The sequence below is a fragment of the Schistocerca gregaria genome, chromosome 5 (genome assembly GCF_023897955.1).
Source record: "Schistocerca gregaria isolate iqSchGreg1 chromosome 5, iqSchGreg1.2, whole genome shotgun sequence".
NCBI lineage: Eukaryota > Metazoa > Arthropoda > Insecta > Orthoptera > Acrididae > Schistocerca > Schistocerca gregaria.
Genome location: NC_064924.1, coordinates 205,980,411 through 206,003,101, shown reverse-complemented (window position 1 = coordinate 206,003,101; position 22,691 = coordinate 205,980,411).

Sequence of the window (22,691 nt, the reverse complement as noted above, 5' to 3'; positions counted from 1 at the left end):
CTGGAATGCAGTTGTAGGGGAAGGAGTAGAAGAAAAGGTTACATGAGAATATGGGCTTGGGACAAGGAATGATAGAGGAGAAAGACTAATCGAGTTCTGTAACAAGTTTCAGCTAGTAATAGCGAATACCCTGTCCAAGAATCACAAGAGGAAGAGGTATACTTGGAAAAGGCCGGGAGATACGGTAACATTTCAATTAGATTACATCATGGTCAGACAGAGATTCCGAAATCAGATACTGGATTGTAAGGCGTACCTACGAGCAAATATAAACTCTGATCACAATATAGTAGTGATGAAGAGTAGGCTGAAGTTCAAGACATTAGTCAGGAAGAATCAAAACGCCAAGAAGTGGGATACGGAAGTTCTAAGGAATGACGAGATACGTTTGAAGTTCTCTAACGCTATAGATACAGCAATAAGGAATAGCGCAGTAGGCAGCACAGTTGAAGAGGAATGGAAGTCTCTAAAAAGGGCCATCACAGAAGCTGGGAAGGAAAACATAGCTACAAAGAAGGTAACTGGGAAGAATCCATGGGTAACAGAAGAAATACTTCAGTTCATTGATGAAAGGAGGAAGTACAAACATGTTCCGGGAAAATCAGGAATACAGAAATACAAGTCGCTGAGGAATGAAATAAATAGGAAGTGCAGGGAAGCAAAGACGAAATGGCTGCAGCAAAAATGTGAAGACATCGAAAAAGATATGATTATCGGAAGGACAGCCTCAGCATACAGGAAAGTCAAAACAACCTTTGGTGACATTAAAAGCAACTGTGGTAACATTAAGAGTGCAACGGGAATTCCACTGTTAAATGCAGAGGAGAGAGCAGATAGGTGGAAAGAATACACTGAAAGCCTCTATGAGGGTGAAGATTTGTCTGATGTGATAGAAGAAATGCTACCCTACCTATAAATTCGTCCAAGTTCTGGTCAGCCTCCCCTCGCCTTACCGGAAATAGCCCCCTCCCCTACTATCCTCTTCTCCGTAATGATCACCCCTTCCCTGACACCCTTAGTAAGGCGAATCATTTTGCCTCTTACCTCTCCGATGTCTTTTCCATTCCCGATGATCCCCAGTTCGATTACTCCCTCATCACGGATGTCCGCGATCGAACTGACACCTCTGTCCCTCCCCTCGCTCCTGGTTTCCAAGTCTTGGACAACCTGGCACACACGGAACTAATCACTACACATGATCTCATTGCTACACTCCGCACGAATCACAACATCGCTCCTGGTAACGATCGAGTCACCTACTGTCACCTTCGTGAAGCTCCTGTCTCTTTCCTCTCCACCCTAGCCAGACTCTACAATGTAGTGCTGTCCACCGGTTACTACCCCAACCTGTGGAAAACCTCCCATATCCTGATGCTCCTTAAACTTGGTAAACCGCCGGCTGCCGTCTCCTCCTGGAATCTATCCTCACCCGCCGCATCCATCAGCAACTCCGCCAGCACTGCCTCCTTCCCTTACCCAGTGTGGCTTTCGGCCATCATTCTCTTCCGACGATCTTCTCCTTCACCTCACTCATCTCATTTCCGAACAGCTTAATTCGCATCGCTCTGCAATCTTCCTCTCCCTGGAACTCGAACGTGCTTATGACCGCTATGGCATTCCGGTCTCCTCTTCAAGCTTCAAACCTTCGCCCTTCCCATTAATTACGTCCGTCTAATCGGCTCCTTTCTGTCCCACCGTCCTCCCTACGTCACCATCCATAACACGGATTCCTACACCTTTTCTCCCTCCGCCAGTGTGCCCCAAGGCTCCGTCCTATCACCCCTTCTGTACCTTTTATAAATGGCGGACATGCCACCGCCGTCACCTCCCTTCCACCTTCTCCAGTTTGCCGATGACACTGCCTACCTTGCCCTTGCCCCCACCCTGCAGTGCTGCCAACACCCTCTCCAATCCCATCTTGACCGGTTCACTACTTGGTGCCACAAGCGGTTGCTCAAGGTCAATCCCTCCAAAACCCAGGCGATCATTCTAGGCAAAACCACCCCTTCCTTCCTCCTCCTTGATTTATATCTGACCATCTATGGCCGTTCTATCGCCCTCAACCCCACACTTAAGTACCTCGGCGTCACCCTCGACTGTCGACTCTCCTGGACCCTCCATCTCCGGACAATCCAAGCCAAGGCACGCTCCCGACTCCGTCTCCTCAAGCTCCTTTCCGGCCGCACGTGTAGTCTGAACCCCGTCCACCATATTCCAATCCTATAAATCCTTCATCCTCCCTATCCTTTCTTATGCCCTTCCGGCATGGATCTCCGCCCCCCCCCCCCCTCCCCGACACCTACAAGTTATAAATCCCTTCAAATCCTTGAACGCCATGCTCTCGGAATCACCTATCACATTTGTTTCCCCTCCCCCATGCGGATCCTGTACAATCTCATTCAGTTCCCCCACCTGCTCTTTTTCCTTGAAAGGATACAGATCCTTTACACCTCCCGCAAGCTTGATCCTCCTCACCAGCTTGTCTCGCCCATCCTGTTCCACCACCGCTCGCTGCTGCACTTCCCACCCGGTCTCCATCTCTCCACCCTCCTACCCTCTCCCAAGGTGGCTTCTGTCTTCCTGTACAGTTTTTGCCCTCTACAGCTCCCTCTAGTACCATTGAAGTCATTCCCTCATGTCTTAGCAGATGTCCTATCATCCTGTCCCTACTCCTTATCAGTGTTTTCCACATATTCCTTTCCTCTCCAATTCTGCGTAGAACCTCCTCATTCCTTATCTTATGAGTCCACCTAATTTTCAACATTCGTAAACAGCACCACATCTGAAATGCTTCGATTCTCTTCTGTTCCGGTTTTCCCACAGTCCATGTTTTACTACCATACAATGCTGAACTCCAGACGTACATCCTCAGAAATTTCTTCCTCAAATTAAGGCCAGAAATGCCTATTTTCGCATAGCGAGTCTGCTTTTGATGTCCTTCTTGCCCCGTCCGTCATTGGATATTTTACTGCCTAGATAGCAGAATTCCTTAACTTCATTGACCTCGTGACCATCAATCCTGATGTTAAGTTTCTCGCTGTTCTCATGCCTACTACTTCTCATTACCTTCGTCTTTCTCCGATTTACTCTCAAACCATACTGTGTACTCATTAGACTGTTCATTCCGTTCAGCAGATCATTTAATTCTTCTTCTCTTTCACTCAGGATAGCAATGTCATCGGCGAATCGTATCATTGATATCCTTTCACCTTGTATTTTAATTCCACTCCTGAACCTTGCTTTTATTTCCATCATTGCTTCCTCGATGTACAGATTGACGACTAGGGGCGAAAGGCTACAGTCTTGTCTTACACCCTTCTTAATACGAGCACTTGCTTCTTCGTCGTCCACTCTTATTATTCCCTCTTGGTTGTTGTACATATTGTATATGACCCGTCTCTCCCTATAGCTTATCCCTACTTTTTTCAGAGTCTCGAACAGCTTGCACCATTTTATATTGTCGAACGCTTTTTCCAGGTCGACAAATCCTTTGAACGTGTCCTGATTGTTCTTTAGCCTTGCTTCCATTATTAGCCGTAACGTCAGAATTGCCTCTCTCGTTGCTTTACTTTTCCTAAAGCCAAACTGATCGTCACCTTGCGCATTCTCAATTTTCTTTTCCATTGTTCTGTATATTATTCTTGTAAGCAGCTGCGATGCATAAGCTGTTATGCTGATAGTGTGATAATTCTCGCACTTGTCAGCTCTTGCCGTCTTCGGAATTGTGTGGATGATGCTTTTCCAAAAGTCAGATGATATGTCGCCAGACTCATATATTCTACACACCAACGTGAATAGTCGTTTTGTTGCCACTTCCCCTAATGATTTTAGAAATTCTCATGGAATGTTATCTATCCCTTCCGCCTTATTTCACCGGAAGTCCTCCAAAGTTCTTTTAAATTCCGTTTCTAATACTGGATCCCCAATCTCTTCTAAATCGACTCCTGTTTCTTCTTCTATCACATCAGACAAATCTTCACCCTCGTAGAGGTTTTCAATGTATACTTTCCATCTATCTGCTCTCTCTTTTTCGATGTCTTCACATTTTTCCTGCAGCCATTTCGTCTTAGCTTCCCTGCACTTCCTATTTATTTCATTCCTCAACGACATGTGTTTCTGTATTCCTGATTCTCCCGGAACATGTTTTTACTTCCTTCTTTCGTCAATCAACTGAAGTATTTTTTCTGTTACCCATGGTTTCTTCCCAGTTACCTTCTTTGTAGCTATATTTTCCTTCCCAGCTTCTGTGATGGCCCTTTTTAGAGACGTCCATTCCTCTTCAACTGTGCTGCCTACTGCGCTATTCCTTATTGCTGTATCTATAGCGTTAGAGAACTTCAAACGTATCTCGTCATTCCTTAGAACTTCCGTATCCCACTTCTTTGCGTTTTTATTCTTCCTGACTAATGTCTTGATCTTCAGCCTACTCTTTATCACTACTATATTGCGATCTGAGTCTATATCTGCTCCTGGGTACGCCTTACAATCCAGTATCTGATTTCGGAATCTCTGTCTGACCATGATGTAATCTAATTGAAATGTTACCGTATCTCCCGGCCTTTTCCAAGTATACCTCTTCCTCTTGTGATTCTTGAACAGGGTATTTGCTATTACTAGCTGAAACTTGTTACAGAACTGAGTTAGTCTTTCTCCTCTATCATTCCTTGTCCCAAGCCCATATTCTCCTGTAACCTTTTCTGCTACTCCTTCCTGTAGAACTGCATTCCAGTCACCCATGACTATGTGATTTTCGTCGCCCTTTACATACCGCATTAGCCTTTCAATATCCTCATACACTTTCTCTATATGTTCATCTTCAGCTTGCGACTTCGGCATGTATACCTGAACTATCGTTGTAGGTGTTGGTCTGGTGTCGATTCTGATTAGAACAACCCGGTCACTGAACTGTTGACAGTAACACACCCTGTACCCTACCTTCCTATTCATAACGAATCCTACACCTGTTATACCATCTTCTGCTGCTGTTGATATTACCCGATACTCATCTGACCAGAAATCCTTGTCTTCCTTCCACTTCACTTCACTGACCCCTACTATATCTAGATTGAGCCTTTGCTTTTCCCTTTTCAGATTTTCTAGTTTCCCTACCACGTTCAAGCTTCTGACATTCCACGCCCCGACTCGTAGAACATTATCCTTTCGTAGATTATTCAATCTTTTTCTCATTCTAACCTCCCCCTCGGGAGTCCCCTCCCGGAGATCCGAATGGTGGACTATTCCGGAATCTTTTGCCAATGGGGAGATGATCATGACACTTCTTCAACTACACGCCACATGTCCTGTGGATACACGTTACGTGTCTTTAATGCAATGGTTTCCATTGCCTTCTGCATCCTCATGTCGTTGATCATTGCTGATTCTTCCGCCTTTATGGGCAATTTCCCACCCCTAGGACAAGAGAGTGCCCTGAACCTCTATCCGCTCCTCCGCTCTCTTTGAAAAGGCCGTTGGCAGAATGAGGCTGACTTCTTATGCCGGAAGTCTTCGGCCGCCAATGCTGATTATTTACCAACATTTATGCAGTGGCGGGGATCGAACCCGGGACAGAAGACGTTTTGACTATAAATCATAGACGCTAACCTTAGACCACGGGTACTAGCCGCTTTTTTCCTCTCTTATGTTAATAATTTGTGTATCTGTAATGAATTTGCAACTCGTTATTTTTCCTCTCTGTCAGATTTGCGACCTTGGTTGGCGTACCTTGCATTTGTAGTATAAGCATTTTCCATTGTGGGCCCTTATGTGATTAGTTCATCTTTGTTTATCTAATTAAGTTGTGGTATTATGTGGCTGTGTAATTTTGAGTTGGAAGTGTACAGTGTTACTTGCCTTTTGAGATATGGTTAAACAAGTACGATTGTTTATGATTGATTATGTATGTTTTTGCTTGCGGATGCAAGATATGATTCTGATTCGTGTCTATGTAATTCAGTTAAAGTGATAATTTGTATATTGCATCAGTAAGAGGGCAAGTGTCCGAACTGAAGTTTATAGTAAAGTCTGTTTGAGTTAAGTTAAAATTGTAAAACATCACAATCTTGCCTGGGCTTTCTATTTTCTTTAAATAACTGTGGTTATATTGTAATTTTGGTTTTCTAAAGGACTGAATAGTACCATGGTCCTACACGAAGTCCGTAATTGTGGTCTAGTGGATTGCCAACACGGTAGCTCAGCGTGTTTGGTCAGAGGGTTAGCTGCCCTCTGTAACAAAAAAAAAAAAAAAAAAAAAAAAAAAAAAAAAAAAAAAAAACTGATTTAATAGAATAACAACGAACTTAAAAGGGTGTCTTACGACTTCCGCCGCGATCAGATTCAGCGAACAAATACGAACAAAATGAGATTAAAAAAAAAGTTGATAGCGTTGCTGCATCTCGGTCACAGGGTCCCGGGTTCAATTACCGACCGAGTTGGGGATTTTCTCTGCCCAGGGACTGGGTGTTTGTGTTGTCCTCATCATTTCATCATTTTTTTTTTTTTTTTACGGTTGCTAGACTGGACTGTGGACAAAAACAGGGCTGTGTATAAATTGGGACTTCATACGGGTGCAGATGAGCGCCCCACAAAATAAACATTGTTATCTTGTCCCACACAAAGGATCCATACACTCAGTCACCACGTCTCAAATTCATCCTGTTACGGTGCTAGAAATGTGTGGCAGAATGCCGCAAAGAGATTATCACAGATGAAACGGAATTTTTCCCAGTGATATTAACGAACGGTTTGCTCTTCATGGCAGATTCTGTGGTCATCATTTGTCCTTGTTACAGACAAGGAGGTTATGGTGGAACACAGCACACAGAGCTGCAAAGGCCAGGGTTACTGATCAGTAGCACCCAACGTGACATTTCCGACAAAATTTCTGACTACCTGCTACCATCACTGGCACCACCACACTAAATATAACCTGTGTTTTAATTTACCTACCAGACCTACCCTAGGAGACACTACATGCTGAAAAATTGAACTTCCTGAGTAACATTTTAGATCTAAACCTTCTTACATCGTTAGATGAGATGTTACCCGACAGAATGGTCACTTATTAAGGAAACACATATTACATCATGTGAAAACTATCACATAGAGCATCATCACAAACTCGTAACTCTAGTTTCATGCATAATTCTAGTCATAACAGGCATTACTTACTGCCAATTCCTACTTCAAATTACCCAGAATTACTTCCCTACTCACCTTGAAGGCTTCAAACTAGTAATATCAGCTCCAACTAACTACTAATCGCTTATGGAAATTTTGAAGACATGGTGCCCAGGACTTCGCTTCTTTAATACATCTGCTTTTGATGATCATACTTTTATGGGTTGGCCTCTAGGGTTTGATGCTTTGAATTGTTCTTCAGATAATTTTATTGGTCTCCACGCAATATTACACTTACAACGGTATTTTGAGGGATGGCAGACTTCGATGGTTTGGTGTGTTGGTTCACAGAAATGACAAAAGGGACTTTGTGGCAAGGTGTGTGTCAAAACCCACACGTACCGATCGTTATCTTGATGCTACCGGCTGTCATCCTTCACTCTAGCACATTGGGTCTTTTAGATTCAGGTGAAGATAGCTTCGCCATGTCTGATGGAGAAAATTTGATACAGGCAGTGGACTAGCGAAATTTATTTTATTATTATTATTATTATTATTATTATTATTATTTTTTGCAAAGCAGTTATACTGTCTTTTCAGTTCAGATCGCCGGAGAACCCTGCAAAGGATGTAAATATATTGCCTTTTTACCTTTAGGTGGGAGTATATCCTAGGAAATTTCAATAATTTTAAGAAGAAATAACTTCAAAACCGTATTTATGCCGCCGGCTCGGATTAGAGACCTACTTGGATCGGCAACAGATGAGTTCAGAGTGAGGAAATCCGGAGTTTAAAAAATTTCTTGTCGTTGGGGGATAGCTTATAAGGGCTAAGTATCCATACTATCCAGGAGTGATGTGTAGAACTTCACTGTCACATTGGTTTGCTCCAGCAGTCGCAGAAAAATGTCTCATTGAGCGACATTAGGCACTGTATAACGAGACGCCAACTATCGCTCCTGCTTCCTGCTACTGGGAGTGTGATTTAAAGCTTTTTATAGAAAATATATTGTCTGATAAAATTATTAATAGGGATGAGGGTTTGCCTTTAAGTAAGACGTGGAATCTGATCTTATCTGATACTAAATACCAACGGTTTTCAATTTGTCCAGCGGATTATATCAGTTATTGTTGAGCTGGCGATTATCATTTCACCTGTTTCTTCCAGTGGTGGACTGTTCACTTGCACTGGAAGGTAGAAGTGCTGCTATTCATTGCACATACAGTGGGCCGACCACGATGTACACTCCTGGAAATTGAAATAAGAACACCGTGAATTCATTGTCCAAGGAAGGCGAAACTTTATTGACACATTCCTGGGTTCAGATACATCACATGATCACACTGACAGAACCACAGGCACATAGACACAGGCAACAGAGGATGCACAATGTCGGCACTAGTACAGTGTATATCCACCTTTCGCAGCAATGCAGGCTGCTATTCTCCCATGGAGACGATCGTAGAGATGCTGGATGTAGTCCTGTGGAACGGCTTGCCATGCCCTTTCCACCTGGCGCCTCAGTTGGACCAGCGTTCGTGCTGGACGTGCAGACCGCGTGAGACGACACTTCATCCAGTCCCAAACATGCTCAATGGGGGACAGATCGGGAGATCTTGCTGGCCAGGGTAGTTGACTTACACCTTCTAGAGCACGTTGGGTGGCACGGGATATATGCGGACGTGCATTGTCCTGTTGGAACAGCAAGTTCCCTTGCCGGTCTAGGAATGGTAGAACGATGGGTTCGATGACGGTTTGGATGTACCGTGCACTATTCAGTCTCCCCTCGACGATCACCAGAGGTGTACAGCCAGTGTAGGAGATCGCTCCCCACACAATGATGCCGGGTGTTGGCCCTGTGTGCCTCGGTCGTATGCAGTCCTGATTGTGGCGCTCACCTGCACGGCGCCAAACACGTTTACGACCATCATTGGCACCAAGGCAGAAGCGACTGTCATCGCTGAAGACGACACGTCTCCATTCGTCCCTCCATTCACGCCTGTCGCGACACCACTGGAGGCGGGCTGCACGATGTTGGGGCGTGAGCGGAAGACGGCCTAACGGTGTGCGGGACGTAGCCCAGCTTCATGGAGACGGTTGCGAATGGTCCTCGCCGATACCCCAGGAGCAACAGTGTCCCTAATTTGCTGGGAAGTGGCGGTGCGGTCCCCTACGGCACTGCGTAGGATCCTACGGTCTTGGCGTGCATCCGTGCATCGCTGCGGTCCGGTCCTAGGTCGACGGGCACGTGCACCTTCCCCCGACCACTGGCGACAACATCGATGTACTGTGGAGACCTCACGCCCCACATGTTGAGCAATTCGGCGGTACGTCCACCCGGCCTCCCGCATGCCCACTATACGCCCTCGCTCAAAGTCCGTCAACAGCACATACGGTACACGTCCACGCTGTCGCGGCATGCTACCAGTGTTAAAGACTGCGATGGAGCTCCGTATGCCACGGCAAACTGCCTGACACTGACGGCGGCGGTGCACAAATGCTGCGCAGCTAGCGCCATTCGACGGCCAACACCGCGGTTCCTGGTGTGTCCGCTGTGCCGTGCGTTTGATCATTGCTTGTACAGCCCTCTCGCAGTGTCCGGAGCAAGTATGGTGGGTCTGACACACCGGTGTCAATGTGTTCTTTTTTCCATATCCAGGAGTGTATAAAGGACCACAGACTCTGTTGGACCGCAGTGGCCGAGCGGTTCTAGGCGCTTCAGTCCGGAACCGCGCCGCTGCTCCGATCGCAGGTTCCAATGCTGCCTCGGGCATGAATGTGTGTGATGTCCTTAGGTTAGTTAGGTTTAAGTAGTTGTTAGTCTGGGGGACTGATGTTTAGTCCCATAGTGCTTAGAGCTATTTCAGCCATTTTTTTAACTCTGTTGAAAAGTCGGTTCCGGCGAGACTGTGCATAAGCTTACTCACTAACAGGTGGCGGCCATTTGGTCCTCTAAAATATCCTGTCATGATGACTGCGTTATTAGGCTGCACACCTGAGAAGAGTATCATCAGTCATTAGGCTGGAAGAGTCTTTGTAATCAGAACAATACTGAATGTTCGTGAATTATAAACAATCAAGCAGAACAGTGTCCACAGGCTTACATCTTCTACTGCACAAAAATCCATCTCTGGTAGACAATCACTGACCCGCAGTAGACCATCGTCGACCGCCGTCACAGATCGTAGCCGTTCTCAAACTTAGGTAAGAGAGACAATTGCATCCTCCAGGGACTTCGTATGGAGATATATTACCCATTCCGGGATTTCCAATGCATTTTTTGAATTGTCTTTGGCTGTCTTAACTGATGGTATAACTTATTCTGGCTTAACTTTCTTGTAGTAGTAGCAACTATTGTGGCTCTAGCAATACGAGTAGTTGTATAATTTATAGTTGTTTGGTTGTCACACCCTTTGCTAGCAGTCTTGTGATTTTCCTTGCTCGATGGCGAAGTCAACTCTCTTACAGTCAGTAGGTACAGCAAATCGCCTCAACACAGCCTTGTCTCCGTCCTTTTCGAAGGTTGCCTGGAACATAGTAGTGTTTTACTACGCATAGCTGAATAGAATGTAATATGCAAGTACCTCCCCCTGATTTGTTTATGAAGTGCTTTATTTAGTTATTGGGGGAACTATAGTCTCTTGTGGAGTTCGCACAACGGTGCAGCTCGCCACTTTTCACACAAACAGTCACTACCGTAGGAGATAAAGCACTAAATGACGGAGGAAAGGGCTGAACACCGAACCTGTGTAATTTTAATTTTAATCTTACTAACTGAGGACAGACACTGCAGTTTATTGCAACGGTTATAAGCAGTACGTAATTTTTTTAAAGAAATTGAGAAATTGTTTTATTTTTCGAATTTTTGGTATAATATTTGAGCGTTGCGGAAACATTGTACATCACACAATAGATAAAACGTCTGTGTTCGAATTTTCGTAGCCTAACGAAGTGTCGGAAACGGACAAGTGCGGAAACAAGTTCTAGTATCGAAAAAAAAGAATGCATGAAAGTAATCAGAGTATTTAAGTAATCTGAAATTAAATACAACTATTTGTATCAGATGCTGCTGGCTACGTAAATGAAACGTCAAACTGTTCATCTCCTCAAGAAGTGGCATTAAAGTTAGGTTGGTATGCTATTTAACTGTCAAAAAGGCTTTATTCGAAGCAAGTACCAAGTTTAGGACACACCGAGAGCGGAAGACGCTAAGCAAGAAAATGAGACGTCGAAGAGTTCATCTCTTACTGGCGGTGCTATTTTGGGTAAAAAAGTTGCATTCGTACGACATTTGCTTTTTAAAATGGCTTCCTTCGAATGAATTACTAAATTTAGAAAATTCAGGGAGCACCAGACTCTATGAAGACGAATCAGGAGTGGAAAAAGAAAATTATGTTATTAAGGACTAGCTTCCTTGCACATGGAAAGTAACATACGTATGACAGATACATGTCAAAATAGTATCCCTCTCATCAAGTACTAAATTAAGGAACTTTCGAGAACAGAAGACGTTATGAAAGCAAATGAGGTGTCAATAAGATCATGCTTTCTGAAATAAAATTGAAAATAAAGAAAAGAAAATGGAAAAAATAACTGTTGGGCATTTAGTAAAATGACTTCCCTGAAAATCATAAATAACATAATTTAGAGAAACATGCCACTCACCTCTGAATGACGCTCAAAACAATGTTCAGCAGAAGAACCCCGTCAAATGTTTCCCTATTCTATTTCAACTATTACTTTTACACAAATCAGGAGACCGAATTTTTTATTCTAATTTTCCTTATTGTTCCTTCAATTTAAAAACGAATACTGTAGTCATGTTTCAAGACATGTATTATCTTGAAAAAAAAGAAAATCGATGGTAATGAGTGTATTGTTTCGCAGCAAAGAGAGCTCCTCTTCAGAAAGACGAGTTTCGTTCCAACCACGTGACGATTACAGCCCAGTCGGCCAAGACAGTAATATCCTGTTTTGTCTATTGTACACGGGTCTTGTGTTCGAATAAGGCAGTTGAACATTACCATCTGATCAACAAGATTTGGGTTTCCCTAAGCTTGATACAAATAGCCAGATCGTTCTGCAAAGAAGATAGCTTTTCTTGTGCATTCCCCTCGGTCATAAACAGCGTCGACGTTGAGGGGGCGTTAACATCTGACCTGCCTACTTTCATAACCAATGGCCTTGTAGTTGCAGCCATTCTGCACTAACAGGACCTCAGAACTCCGCTGATTGAGGGCACTAAGCAGTCGCGAGATGAACTGGCTACTCCGGGTGCTAGTTTATCCCCAGAAGCAAATGTAGTATGCTCTCCAGGAGGCCCGGGAGGGGAGCACTCGCTGGCTTACAAGAGCGATACGTTTCAGCACCAGCAGGCTTGGGGGGAGGTAGGGGTTGGAGGGGGGTGGCAGGACCGGGAAAAGTTGGCTCTTTACCGGAGACGGAAAGCGCCGGCTCCCACCTGATGGACCGCCTCCCCGCCTCTCGCGTTACGAGGACTCGAGACTCATTTAATTGAATTTCCGGCCGATCCGAAGAGAGACGAGCGCGGGCGGGCCGAACCGAACGGCGCTCGGAAAGCTGCCGGCTAAAGACTATCAATCACAGCTCGGCGCGGCGCGGCGCGGCGGACGCGCTGTCTAATTTAACGCCTCTTGAAGCTGCCGCCTCCCTCCCCTCTGCGCCCCCTCTGCCGCTCCCACAGCCTTCGGAACGAGAGCCAGAACCTCGCGCTATATTGGCTGCGAGCTGCGTGCCGACTGCCTTCGTCACTCGCAGGGGCCGCCGAGACCTGGGCGGAACGTGACTTGGGAGCAGTTTTTCTTCATTAGCGAGGGGGAAGTCTTTTCGACGAAGCCAGGGGCAACAGGCAATTTATAAATCGGCCACCTCTGTATCAGGGCTACGAAATAGGGATCTGTGGAAGGCTTGGCAGCGTAAAGCTCCTACACCTGCTCCTCGTCCGACATACCTCCGTACTAGTTTGTCGTCTATTTGTCACCCACTCAGCTGACTACTGCGTATAGAAACATATAAAGTTCCGAAGGAAAAAAAATAACTTTCTGAGTGACAGTAATGTCTTGCACTGAATGACATACTTTGATTAAAATTTCATATTATTTTGTATTCTTCCGAACTGCACAGATTTAGCATCGCGAGGTGAGAGGCGTCTTCTTAAGGTCCGCACGGCTCCCCCCGTCAGAGGTTCGATTCCTCCTTCGAGCATGGGTGATGTGTGTGTGTGTGTAGTCCATAGCGTAGGTTAGTTTAAGTTAGATTACGTAGTGAGTAAGCTTAAGGACCGATGACCTAAACAATTCGGTCCCCGGAGATCTTACCACAAATTCACAATTTAAAATTTGCACAGATTTTTCACCGTACAAAATATCTACCGTACATAACATTGTTAAAGCGCTAGTGCTGTACGACAAAAACTTAAACCAATAAAAACTAATTTTATTGTATTAATTTGAATTTACACACATGAAAAGACGTTGTTCATCTCTCCGGTTCCCAGAACTCCTGACGTTAGACGTTGACTGTGGATATTGTATCACACACAGTCCCTCTGGCTTTTCACTAAACCCGCCCAGAGATGTCAACAACCATGAAATGATATTTATATTGATCTCTGTTCCAATTTTCTGTACAGGTTCCGGAACTCTCGGAATCGAGGTCATGGTAAACTTTTTTTGATGTGTTATCTCAAATTTTATTCATTTACATTTATAAGTGGACATAGATTTAGATTTGATTAAAATTTTCGACATTGATTTTATCACAAAAAACCAGGCTCTGAGGCATTCGTATACATTAATTTCTAATGGGTCCAGATCAGGCAGTCAAAAAAAGAAAACAACCGTTTATGTGATGCTAAACTCTTCTGTTTCCCTTTAGGGTTTTTTCACAGCATTCTTGAGAAACGTCAGGACATGGTGGAACATCCGCTTTTTTCGGCTGCAAGCTTGAAGCCGTCGTGTTTTACCATCAATGGGACCATAAATCCAACCGTAGTTCACATTGTCCCAGATTTCATTGAAGATTCAGCAAGCCATGATGAGTTCGCGGTCGTTGTCGGCATCAACTCGTTTCAGTCGATCCGACACGTTTTCGATTAGCTCCATGTCCGGGAAACAGGCAAGCCGCTCCATTCTAGTGATGGTATCATGCTGCTAGTGTTAAAGAGAAGAGCACGATGGGCACGAAATTATCATTCACTAAGCCGTAATTGTCACGGTCCTCAGCCGACACTCGAAGTGTACGGTGGCCCCATGTAATAACAACGTAGAAAAACGCTTCACCAGCACCTTGTTACACAAGTGGGGCATACTGTTTGAGGCATTTGATATTACCAGATTGTCTCCAAACGTTTTACAAACAGCGTACATATAGGTTCTTGATATCTTGCCTATCGGTAATCACGCAGATCGCTTAGTATGAACTCATATTACAATATCCTGAAAAGATCTAATTTACAACTCACATAATGTATGCAAGTGAACTCAGCATGAGCTCAGAATCATTTACCAAATTTTCATGTGAACTTGGAATGACCAAAATCAAAACAAATTTATAATGAGGGTCTGAATCGTCTAAGTCATCTCTGAAGCAAAGTCCACATTGTGATATTTTTTATTTTATGCTCACAAGGTTTTTTTTTGTTTTTTCCCTTGATCTTGCATTTCAATAAGAGAAGAACCCGATATGAAATTCAGTTAATTAACAAGCCCATGGAAGTGCTTCTTTTGGCTCATTTGATGCTGTAAAGATCATTCACAGTGATTTTTTATTTTGAAATTTACGTTTCGGAAAATCAGTGACAAATGGCGTGTAGTACAACACTTGTCAAATACGTTACTTTACAGAACACTGCGAAGAATGAGAAGATGCATAAAATGTGGTTGCACTACACCATCAAAATTCTACCACGTCGATGCACAAATTCCCTAATTTAATAAAGGATATCTTTCACTCTAAAGTTAACAGGACTTTACCTCTGAGATACACTTTCCCCATTTTTTCAAATAATGACAGCGTCTTTTTACGAAATTAAACTCACAGCGAAAATTGGAAGCGCTGACTGTAATTAAATATAACTTTACAAGCACCCTTCAGGAGGTCAGTTGGAGTAGCGGTGGTCTGTAATGGTTTTTAAGCAGTCACCCTTAGACTGCTCTTTCAAATCTGACCATGTTATCTGTAAACGGCTCAACAGTCATCTCATATGAAAACAGAATCACATTTACAAAACATCACAACACTGATCAAAAACATAATACTTGTGAGTTTTCGTTGCCGTTAACATGCCCTTATATTTTCAGTCACAGTTCACCCATGTCACCTTAACTAATATTTCCAGTTCATGTGACCACACACTTTTGACTTTATTGTACGTGTAGAGGAAGGTTGGATGTGGATGAAAACTGTCAGGAGGCACTATATTAAAACTCATCCGAGCATCCCAAGTGATTTATTATTTCCAGTTACAGTGCCCCGGTTCCTCTTGGTCTGCGTCACGAGGTCCCACAATTCTCAAGACACCACTTCACTGTCTTTGAAATGGCTTGGCGCGGAATGGCTGCCTCATTGACCCCTGCTGTGTCAGCTTGTATGGAGGCGGACTTGTGATGACATCAGGATGCGCAGGCAGTAGATTAAGTGGTCTCCATCTCTGCCACCTCAGCGCCGCCCGTTGCGAGCTGCAGGGCGGCCCATGGTGTACTTCCTCGCCAGCGTGGCTAAGATCGTTGCGACAACAAACACCTGCAATCCAGCGTCCGACTCTGCGGCCCTCGCCTCAGGATGCCACCGGCTAATGCTGGGAGCCAACAACACTGCCTACAGTAACGAGTGGCTGCGTGGCCCACCGCTAGCTGGCAGCAGACCCCATGTTGGCCTGAGAGAGTCGGACCAGCGACCTGCAATGGACTGGAACGCTGGCACCCCATCTGCTGCTGCGTGGAACCAGTTGTGGGACACGCCCTTCAGTCCAGAAGAGCTGTAACCCTTAAATGCTATGTTAGTGAATTGGCGCCTATTTATAAGGGGCTGTGAGTCTCTGTGTTGCTAATGCGCTGCTTCGAGTCATATACTCATAACATCTAGGTGGGCCAGTGGGCCAATTCTACCTGTACCTTGAGCCATGTAAACCACTGCGTTTACTCTTTTCTGCTGGTCTACGGCCCTGTGGCCTCCATTCTACTTAGCAACCGCTGGTAGCGTAAATTACTGTCAACAGGCCCGCACCTGTCTGTAACTTGTGCACTCAGAAAAATTGCATGAAGCTAACGTTTTCCCAACTTAAACGGCGGTGCAACTACAGAAACAAACCATTTTCATCTTCGTACCGTCCAACTAGGATCTTTAAAGATTTATCATCGGGAACAGAGAAGAAGTAAGTCTATTTCATACACTGAATTTAGTTTTCACCCACAATCATCACAAACCTTACGTTTGTGGTACCTGCATGTTGTACATGCTTTATATTTTACCACATAACAAAACTTCATCGTCCCACACCTCGTTGTACTGCGAGCGTGCCGTGATATCGGCACTGCTACCAAGGATTTCTAATACAGTGAGTTGTGTGTAAGTAAATGAAATCCATTTATCTTCAATTGTCCACCCCTCTGACTAAAATTACTATGAAGCTATTTATAATACAGGGTGATTCAAAAAGAATACCACAACTTTAGGAATTTAAAACTCTGCAACGGAAAAAGGCAGAGCTACGCACTATCTGTCGGCGAATTAAGGGATTTATAGAGTTTCATTTAGTTGTACATTTGTTCGCTTGAAGCGCTGTTGACTAGGCGTCAGCGTCAGTTGATTCGAAGATGGCGACCGCTCAACAGTAAGCTTTTCGTGTTATTGAGTACGGCAGAAGTGAATCGACAACAGTTGTTCAGCGTGCATTTCGAACGAAGTATGGTGCTAAACCTTCTGATAGGTGATGTATTAAACGTTGATATAAACAGTTTACAGAGAATAGGTGTTTGTGCAAAGGGAAGAGTTCTGGACGGCCGAGAACGAGTGATGAAAATGTAGCAAGCATCCAGAAAGCATTTGTTCGCAGCCCAAGAAAATCGACTCGCAGAGCTAGCAGAGAGCTGCAAATTCCACAATCAACTGTATGGAGAGTCCTACGAAAAATGTTAGTTATGAAACCTTATCGTCTGAAATTGGTTCAAGCACTGTCTGCAGCTGATAAGATTACAAGAATTGATTTCTGTGATTTTATCCTTGCTCAAATGGAAACAGATGAATCTTTCGTTTCAAAGATTGTGTTTAGCGATGAAGCAACTTTCCACACTAACGGGAAAGTCAACCGTCACAATGTCTGTATATGGAGCACTGAGAATCCGCGGGAAACAACTCAGTATGAACGTGACTCGCCTAAGGTGATCGTTTTCTGTGCCATTTCAGCCAATAAAGTTTTTGGTCCCTTTTTCTTCGAAGGTGCTACTGTAACTGGACTGCAGTATCTGGGGATGTTAGAGAATTGGCTGTTCCCTCAGCTCGAACAAGAAGCACAACAATTCATATTTCAGCAGGATGGAGCGCCACCACATTGGCACTTATCTGTCCGTAACTACCTGAACGTCAACTACCCGAGGCGATGGATCGGCCGCCAGGCAGCCCGTGACAGAGCACTTCATCACTGGCCTCCAAGAAGCCCTGATCTTACCCCCTGCGATTTTTTCTTATGGGGGTATGTTAAGGATATGGTGTTTCGGCCATCTCTCCCAGCCACCATTGATGATTTGAAACGAGAAATAACAGCAGCTATCCAAACTGTTACGCCTGATATGCTACAGAAAGTGTGGAACGAGTTGGAGTATCGGGTTGATATTGCTCGAGTGTCTGGAGGGGGCCATATTGAACATCTCTCAACTTTTTTTTGAGTGAAAAAAACAGAAGGTTATATTATGTTTCTTTCATTAAATACACATTTTTAAAGTTGTGGTATTCTTTTTGAATCACCCTGTACATTCCGTCATCGAAACACCTACCACACTGAGTTCTCGCTCACGTTATTTTCGTGTAGCAATTTTAAAAATTTGCAAGCCTGCGAGAATTCTAAACTGGAATCCTCTGATTCACTTTTATAAATTTACGTTCCTTTGAGGATTCGAACCTAGATTCTTAGTTAGTCAGACACGTTATCCGGCTTGCTACAGAATCGATCAACACTTGGCTTTCTCTGCTGAGTGTCTTGCGTAGAAGCATATCAGCCGTAAGACTTAACAAGAATTTTATTATGTTTTGGGTCGTAGTTCAAGACTGTAGTGACAATGTACTTGTTACAAGTTAAGCTCATCTTAGTTTCTGAAAATGCATTTCTCATGAATCAGTCGGTAATCCCAGTACAAGGTGATTAAGGAGGAAAGGAGCATACGCTCAGGTGTGATGGTTTTAGTGATTTTGAGCAAAAAACCCTTTTCCTTTTTTTGGACGTATGCCTAATTCCGAACGGTTGCCAATACAGAATGCATTGAATATCACTTTCAAGGTTTTTTTTTTTTTTTTTTTTTTTTTTTTGAATAGCTGGAAAAACGCATAAACGCATTCTCCCAGTGAAAACTTGTCGCAGTACAGAATTAAACTACATTAATTTGTGTACAAAAAAGTTCTTGTAAGGGACAAGGTTCAATTTTAATGACCCATTCTCATTCGGGATATGTGGGAATATCACCACAAGGGAGAAAGTCCTGTGTATATTACCGTGGCTTATCCTACGGTGTGGATCGATGTAGAATTCACTACAATGAAGCAAAATGGAAATGGAATGGAATGAGTCACATGGACGTGTAGTGACACTAGGAAAATATGTTCATTGTGCTGAACGTTTAATATAACGAATCTGTCATCAAAATCGTTATCCAATCGTGATTTGCAAGCAGGTTCTCTGGTTACTACGAGCAGTCTCCTCAATCATTTAGGTCATGCGAGCAGCAGGAGTCCATATTGGACTCGGCACTCAATTAAGCCGGATTTACAAGCACACGGATTTAGTAGCTACTGGAGGCGTGACCGAGTAGCGTAAATCATAAAGGGACCTGTTTGTGATATGCATGAGATACGGGTGCTAATCTCAATAAGAAACATATTTTAATGTATCATGATCTTTTCATTACATTTCCAAAACCATTTCCTTAATACCATCTCATGTCACGCCATTCCTTTCATCTTCGTAACATTTATTCTAATTATTACGAAATCTCGTATCGAGATCTTTCATCAGGTGCAACCACAACAACTGAAAACCTAGGGTATGCTGTGAAAATAAAAATATTAATATTACCATTAGATCGTCGCTACTAGGTGAGGCTGACTTACGAACAGCGTAAAATTTGATTTTAATGTGACATTTTAGAATTAATATCTAGTTTAATCCATGTCACATGTATTATTTATTTGGCGTACACCAGCAGAGAGAGAAATTTCTTTGAATCATAAACAGTATTTCATTTTTGGGCGTGCTCTGGCACTCGTGTGTTAAAAGATGTTACGTCGGTTGTACTCATTAACACAAATGATTGTCCTACTGAACACTAGTTGTGACCACTTGTCAAATGGGATATCTGGGCCCACGTAACGGAATTTGCACGTTCAGGTTTGAATCCAAGTGGGGACAAAAAGAGTCGACGGCTAAACAGTTCGAAAGCGCTGTTTTTCGCTTATACGGATCGGGGAAGAAAAGAAAACAGATCGTTTAACCTTCCTTAGTCAGGGATTTAGCGATAAGGAAGCAAAACTGTCGCTGCCCACAAATCTGACACTGATCGGGCTACGTCGACTCTGAGTTAGCCAGATGCAGACGAAGAAAGTAGGATATACTTAGTGCCAGATTCGTCCCACGCAACACTCGATTGGCACGCCCGAGGGCTTCTAGGTAAGTGTCATCCGATAATTCCAGAACAGGTATTGTGATTAAGACTGCCACAATCAACCAGACACACGCACCGACATACATCTACAGAAAAGTCACAACAGACGAGGCAAGAAGATACACACACAGTTACAAATCAGGATAGGGCAAAGGGCGAATAAGAACTTGTCGCTTGACGTGGTTTAACTTACACAGAAAATGATTATGACGATGGCATTAAAACATCAGATGAAGAGAATAACAACGATCCAACTTCTGACTGTGGCACCGATTACTCAAGAGAGTCTGATGAAATTGACACTGAACAAAAAGGAAATAAAAAAAGACAGTGCACAGACCAAAAGTTAGTTATAAACATATGAGTTGGCCCGAAAAGAAAACATCACAAGAAATTGTCGAAAACAGTTAAAGACAAATCCTTCTAACAACATCTAACAAATACATTCCGATGCAAGTCGAAAAAGAAGCAATGGGTGTTACTTTCAGCCCTGTGCAAATAATATCGAACAAGCCACGAGACCAGGCAGATAAAAAAGGGAATTATTATTCATAAAAATTCCACCAATTACAGTTCAGTGTGTCCGGTACTCTCGACACAACTTAATAGTAAGTGCTGAACTCCAACAACGTGTAAAATCTCCTATTAAAGCCACTACAAAAGGAACTGTTTTAAATATTAGATCTAATTCTTATCATATTAGTGAGATGCCTTGCGATTCTTTCACGCGGCTAAAATTTTGTTCTGATCTCGTCACTCACCATCAGAGTTATCGCTTATGGTGCTTATAAAGTACCTAGTGAACCATCATCTGAGCTATCGCTTAAGGTGGTTATAGAGAACCTTCCCCGTGAAATTAAGAAACAAGAAGCCGAATAAGCATTGTAGCACCTCATCTTCAAATAAGCACAAATATTCCAATTCAAGTCGAGATAAGAGAATTCTGAGAACACCTACCAGTTTACTCCTCACTCTCAAGCATCCTTCCCGCCTCCGTCCCCCCACCCCGAAACTGAATCTTTTTACGACAGCGAACACCTACTGTACACCAAAGTAGCATCAGGATAATGTAGAAACGAGAAACGACCCCCTCAATGCAAAAGATGTCAATAGTTTTTTTTCACACTTTAAAATTCTGCAGATGCTTAAAGTGTGTTGGGCACCACAGTGCCGACGAGTGGCACATCTGCCTCTTTGGTGCTCGGTGGTTGCGCCATCGCTGGCCGAAATCAGAGAAGTGGACTGTGTGTTAGTGGGTGAGTCGCGGTAAGGCAAGACAGTTGCTGTCCGCTGGTTACGCACCGTGCTGGGGATCCCGAACTTTCTTGCCAGGCGAACGGCACTGAGTTGATTTTGTGATACGTCAACGCTTACCCCGATTTGATGGCTTAATCAGCATATGGAAATGTCTTGTAACGATGACTTCAGCCAGAGATAAGTAGGTTTCCTTACCGGAGTTGTCTGGTGACAAACCTACATCCAGAAAAGGATTGAAGCGGTACGTCCATTTGTCTATTCCTACACACTGTGGGTCTTCTGTGTTCTATGGGATCGCACTTCCGGTTGCTCAATGATTGGTGTATACTAGTAGTGAACAAATAATTCCTCTTTTAAAATCTTAGCCTTGAAACGGTCATAATTGTACCACTGAATTGACCGTATGACTAGCAGGTTTTGAATGTGTGCTAGCTCAGAAGGTTTCTCATTCCGACAGACCCTTTATGAATGTTACGAAAGCCATAGTGCACGTGTTGGCGGACCGATACGGCGTATAGTGTTTAGTGTATGCCAGATGCACCATTAGTATGAAAGTTCGTGTTATATTGGCAAGTACACCACGCAGTGTGCATAAAAATTGTTTCTGAGTACGCTAAAGTCGAATCGTCACTATTAAATTAGGAGGAAGTTGACTGAAATGATTGCTATTACCATCGGATGTCTTTTGACTAAACTCTGTATGTTGATGCCTGCAGGACCTCATGTAAATGACGTGTTGTATAATTATTGCTTAATTTATGATGTAAGACAGGATGTTATCAGTGCAGGAAATTAAGAAAGAGGTTATCCTCGTCAACGCTGACACTGTAGTTGCCTTGCAACTTTGGTAATTTCCTCTAGCTATCAGCTGTAAGTGATGTTGGTTTCCAGGAACTAATTACGGATGTTTTCAGATTATCTAAAGAAATTTGTCCGATATACGATGTTCTTCGATGGGCGTTCGATACCCTGTAAATTTGGCAGTAGAACGAACCCGACGCCATTTACCATGGCACGATGAGTGACGGCCGTTAAAGTTACAGGTTCTGCAGCTGATTGGGGCGTCTCGACTGTGTTGGTCGAACTTCGTTTATAAGAAACTACATTATTGACTCTTAAGTTCAAATGGCTCTGACCGCTATGGGACTCAACATTTGAGGTCATCAGTCCCCTAGAACTTAGAACTACTTAACCCTAACTAACCTAAGAACACCACACACACCCGTGCCCGAGGCAGGACACGAACCTGCGACCGTAGCTGTCGCCCACTTCCAGAATGGAGCGCCTAGAAACGTCAGCCACACCGGCATTTTACCTATAGCTTTTAATTATGTCACTGTCACTTGACACCAGGGCAACTTAAAATAATGATCTCCCTTATGTGACAGTTGTTTAAATAGTGTTACTAATTACTGATGTCATTTAATT